Below are 6,000 nucleotides of genomic sequence, written 5' to 3' on the forward strand. Positions count from 1 at the left end.
TGTGGCTTAACATGTAATGGGCATTATGGTGTAGATTTTTAATCCGCGCCTTTGGCACGCAATGCCCCTATTTATGAAGCATATTGTGCGTTATTGCTCAATCTGTTTGGTATAGTGCAGGCATGTCCAAACTATGGCCCTCCAGCTGTTGTGAAACTACAAGTCCCACCATGCATTGCTACAGTTTTGCTATTAGGGAATGCTAAAACTATGTCAAGGCATGCTGGGACGTGTAGTTTCACAACAGCAGGAGGGCCACTGTTTGGACATGCCCGGTATAGTGTGCATTTTGGCTCAATCCATGTGGCAAAATGTGAATTTTGCCTTAATCTGTGTGCCATAACATGAATTTTGACTCAATCTGTGTGCCACAGTGTGAATTTTGGCTCATTCCATATGTCATAATATGTAAGAGGCAAGTACAGTATAAGGGGGTTACTATTGTGTTGCATGATTTGTATAAGGGGTATTTGGTGTGGTAAACTAAGGTGACCACATAAAAGGTGCTGAAATGTTGTCTACCAAGTTTCGGCTTTCAGTATTTTTTTTATGACTGGAGTGCCGCCTCACCCCGCAAGTATCTTAGGACATTGGCATCCTGTGGGTGCACCTTTGGAGGGCACCCGCCAATAAACTGTATCTCCGAGCATTTTTCTTATGCCAGCCCCCTGCCTTTTCCAGGCATATATAATTATATGAAAGCATTTACACAAAAGCAGACACACCCATGAGCAGTCCACCCAACCAGAACACTGATCACACCACCCACATTATTAGGTGCTGGCCACAACCCTGCATAATAGGCCCTTGATCATTTTCAGCTCCAGGCCCATTTATACCTTAATCTGGCTCTGCCTGTTGTCCCTGTTTTACGAAAAGTTGTAAAGCCCTGACATGATGTGGAATGGGCATTACAGTGTGTGGCATTAGTTTTGCCTGTCAACAATGTATCTAAGTATAGTGATGTAATAATTCCAACTACTATTATGTTGGCTCCACCCTTTATTGATTTGTTGCCGCTCACATGAGGCCAGAAATTTTCCAGAGCCACTTTTAGTCCTCAATCCGCCCCTGAAGGTAGGTCATGAAATACCGCCTGTCGGCACATGTCGGCTCAGAAAAACTGAAAAACCCAACAACATTTTAACTGCACCCAGGAAGAAGAGCACTCAGATGCTCGAAACACGACGGCAGTGACTGGTATCCCACAACTTGACCCAGGACTCAGCCCTAGTGCATAGGTATTTGGAGACACAAGCACACAAGCACACTCCGGACTGCATCCTGACATTCCATCCTTGCTGGCTCCAAATACCCTTAGGGGTAAATAGGAATTTTTATTACATGATTTTAAATGTTTTTTATACCTTCCCATTGTTTTTTATGTATAAATAAATCTTGTAAAATTCCAAATCCCTTGGCGCCCATATTCATTGTCACACCAACTCCTTCCACATTTTAACTGTTGACCTTCCCATTGTCAACCTAATGCTTGTGTTGGCCTTTTACATATTTAGACCTAAGCCCTGTCGACCTTCAAGCGGCAGGCATTGGCTCCCTGCACAGAGGCTTGTCTTATCTCCTGTGGGCAGCAGGCTCCAGCTCCCTGCACAGCGCAGTGGCTCGTCTTCTTTCCTCTGCGTGACAGGCTCCGGCTCCCTGCACAGCGCAGTGGCTCATATTCTCTCCTGTGGCTGGCAGGCTCCAGCTTCCTGCACAGCACAGCGGCTCGCAGGGCCGGTGCTAGGGTGTTCAGCGCCCTCCTGCAAAATATAAATTTGCGCCCTCCCATACTTTACAAAGGGAGAGTGCACACCAGAGGCGCGCACTGAAAAAAGGGTGTAGTCTCACAAGAAATAGATGTACACACACAATAATATCCCCATTAGAAATTACGCCACATGGTAGCAAAATCTTATTCACATTACACAACACGTAGTGCCCCTGATTCTTATGACACCCCAGTTCCCCTGCAGTGCAGCATGGTTTTGTCCATTAGAAAAAGAATTTGCTTTTGCAAATGAACCAGAATCAGGCCCAATGTCCGCAGGAGCAGCACGGCTTACAAACCATGCCCCTAGTAGCATCAGTGTCACTAACACACATATTGTCTGCAGTAGCAGCGCCATTTAAATGCATAATGCCCATAGTAGCAGCACCGTTTACCCACATAATGCCCATAATAGTAGCACCATTTACACGCATAATGCCCTCATTAGCAGCGCAATTTACACACATAATGCCCATTGTAGCAGTGTCATTTACAAGCATAATGCCCTCATTAGCAGCGCCATTTACACACATATTGGCTGTTGTAGCAGCGCCGTTTCCACCATAATTCCCTAAGTATCAGCGCCATATACACGCACAATGCCCATATCAGCCGCTCCATTTACACCCATAATGCCCGTAGGAGCAGCACTGCTTACACGCATAATGAGGGTAATTCTAGTTGAATCGCTCCACTGCACGTTCGCACGGGGTGCGATTTTTAGAGACTACAAACACGCATAAGTATTTAAGCGCATATGCAGCCTCTGTGAGCGAGCGGGCACGGCAAATTGATTATTCGCGGGCCACTCACACACAGGGGGGGGCAGCAGGCCATCGTCGTGCCCATGGGAACGCCCTGCGTTTTATGGCCGCTCCCATGGAAATTCACCCATGACACGTGTGCAGGGAGTGGGCAGCTGATGTCAGCTGCCCACCCGCTTCCCGAACAGGGCGCTCGCAGATGTAAGACACCAGAGAGATGTCTAACATCTGCGAGCACTTGCAAAATCATTCGATGGTCAGCGACCATCGAATGATTTTGCTCCCGCATAAGGCTGCGAATGGATGTTTATGCAAAACATCCATTCCCAGCCTGCAGGGAAATTTGGCGTGTGAGGGCAGGCAGACGTTCGTGCGGGTTCAGGGCGGCACTTAAAGGATCCACAAAGCTGCACATTTTGCAGTTTTGCGGGTCAACCAGAATCAGGCCTAATGTTCCCAATAGCTGCAGCACTTCTACAAATAATGCCCCACACACACACACACAACACACACACTCATTCTCTCACTGATTGTCCCCACTTACTTAATAAAGCTGCTTGGCTGCCAGTGTGACAAAGGAAACGCTCTCCCGTGTAGCTCCGCCCATTTTCCCGATTAACCACGCCCCTATGTCCCATGTAGCTCCGCCCATTTTCTGGACCAGCTGCGCTGACTTTCTATTCTAATGCTTTTAAAGGGACTCGGGAGTGGGACTGGCGGGAGGATTTCCTAGCTGCCGGCGCTGCTGCCGGCCTGCCTGACTGTCCTACGCTTTGACAGGCAGCAGCAACCAGCAGAACAGCTGAGCAGAGCATAAATCAGCGGGGATGCAGAGCGGGGAGGGACAGCGCCTCTTTAGCCTGGCGCCTCCCTGCTTTGCATCCCTCGCTGAGTGGGTAGCGCCGGCCCTGGCGGCTTGTCTTCTCACCTCTGGGCGGCAGGCTCCCTGCACAGCAGCTCATCTTATCTCCTGTGTGCTGCAGGCTCCGGCTCCCCGCACAGCTCAGTGGCTCATCTTCTTTCCTCTGGGCGACAGGTTCCAGCTCCCTGCACAGTGCAGTGGCTTATCTTCTTTCCTTTGGGCGACAGGTTCCAGCTCCCTGCACAGTGCAGTGGCTCGTCTTCTCTCCTGTGGGTGGCAGGCTCCAGCTCCATGCACAGTGCAGCGACTCGTCTTCTCTCCTCTGGGACGCTGGCTCTGGCTCCCTACACAGTGCAGCAGCTCATCTACTCTCAGTGGGCAGCAGGCTTCGGCTCCCTGCACAGCACAGCAGCTCATCTTATCTCCTGTGGGTGGCAGGCTCCAGCTCCCTGCACAGCACAGTGGCTTGTCTTCTCTCTGTGGGTGTCAGGCTCCCTGCACAGCGCAGTGGCTCATCATCTTTTCTCTGGGAGGCAGGCTCCGGCTCCCTGCACAGTGCAGCGGCTCGTCTTCTTTCCTGTGGGCGGCAGGCTGCAGCGCAAGTCCTCCGCTCTTCATATTCTGCAGCAGCTCCCTGAATGTGGCACCCACCTGCTCGCACATCTGCTTTTCAGAATCATGGCGCGTCTGCTTACCAGGGGGCACTCTCATACGGTCGGCTGACGACTGTCGTCTCTCCTCCACCCTGATCACTGCTTCCCATGCTAGAGTACAGGACTTTGCCCGTGCTGCACCCCTTCAGTGGAACGCACTCCCTCGCTCCATTAGACTCTCCCCGACCTTGCAAAGCTTCAAACGGGCACTGAAAACTCACCTATTCATCAAAGCATACCCTTCCACTGCATAAACCAGCTGGTTCTCCGACCCCTTGCCTGCTTACATCCTGCTATCTAACCACCACCCACTTGCTTGCACCTCTTGTAATCTGTCTGTCTCCCCTTCCTACTAGATTGTAAGCTCCTCCGAGCAGGGTCCTCTTCCTTCCTGTTGTCAAAGCCCTCTTCTCTTCACACTTCACTCACAGCTATCCTATACTCCAACACTCAGTGACCATCTTTGTCCGCATACTTATCTCCATCATTGGCATCTAGCCTCTAGTTGTATGTTGATTGAGTCCTCACTACTTTTAAGCTGTAATGTGTATTGATCTGTGGCGCTCTTTATTTGTACTGTATTTTTGTTATTTATTCAATGTTATGCCAAGCTTTGTCTCTCTGTATTGTTCCATTGTACGGCGCTGCGAAACACTTGTGGCGCCTTATAAATAAAATTATAATAATAATGGAGACAAACTCATATACCCAGGCAGAGGGAAGGGTAAAACTTGCAGGCATATAATTGGGGGCTGTCTATTGGCAGCATTGGGAAAAAGGCAGATAAAAACAATACCTTACTCCCAGAAAGCCTCTCTTCAACAGGGGCAACACTTTCCATGCAGGCCGCTACTCTAAAGAAAAACATGTGAATAGCAAACCCGACCATCGCTTCAAAAGATGTCAGATGTGTGAATTTGAAAGGTGGGGAAAAAAATGACACCCAAAAGTAAACTTTTTGTGAGCTGTGACAGTGAGCAGTGCTGCTTGCTCGCTGTCATAGCTTGTAGGGTCAGTATTCAACCCCCTGCACACGCCGTTTCTCCCCTCGCTAGGTTTTTGGAGCAAGGGGGAAACGGTGCAAGCGGACGCTAAAACAGCGAGGTTAGTGGCTAAATGCACTGGGCTCCCTGCATTATCTGTGAGCCTCGCTGTTTGGGGGAATCCTTGCTGTCCTCTGACAGCGAGGATTTTCCCAGTGCATTGAATAGGCTGAGCGGCCGGCGCGGGGGTTAAGCGTCAAGGATCGCTTGTTTTCGGCAATCCCCGATGTTAAACCCCTCGTCGGCTGCAATGAATACCCCCCTATTTGTGGGGGAAAATCTAGGTGGCTTCAGCCAGCTCTTGATCATAAAGTAAAGGCTTATGTGATTTGCGTCAATTTCACATGATTCTGGCAGATCGGACAGAGAAATTGTGTGAAATCAGCCCAAATGTATATGAAATCCCATCCGATCTGATGCACGGTCCAGGGGCAAATGCAGGATTTTAAGAAGGGGGTTTCTAGAGGGGCAGAGCAAAGCACGGAGATGGACACTTAGGTGACCCAGTATATGCCGGGTCAGTTACAGTATTATAGATAGACCAAATGTATATAAATAATAATATAGGCGGTGATCCCCGGCACTCCGGATAGAGGGGGTACTTGCCTGGTGCCTTCCGGGCGGGCACACCGTGGAGACAGGGGCCCGATAGATATAGCGATGGTGGCGGCGGCACTCAGGTCTTAGTAAAAATAACTACAGTAGGCTGTAGAAGGTTTCAACGTTTCAGCGCTTGCCGATGCTGTTCTTGATAAAAGCGCGACAAGCGCTGAAACGTTGAAACCTTCTACAGCCTACTGTAGTTATTTTTACTAAGACCTGAGTGCCGCCGCCACCATCGCTATATAAATAATAATATATATTTATGTACATAGAGGGGCGTCAACAGTAGTGTAGACCCCTGGGC

Source organism: Crinia signifera, chromosome 11 (assembly GCF_055691185.1).
Source record: "Crinia signifera chromosome 11, ASM5569118v1, whole genome shotgun sequence".
Lineage (NCBI taxonomy): Eukaryota > Metazoa > Chordata > Amphibia > Anura > Myobatrachidae > Crinia > Crinia signifera.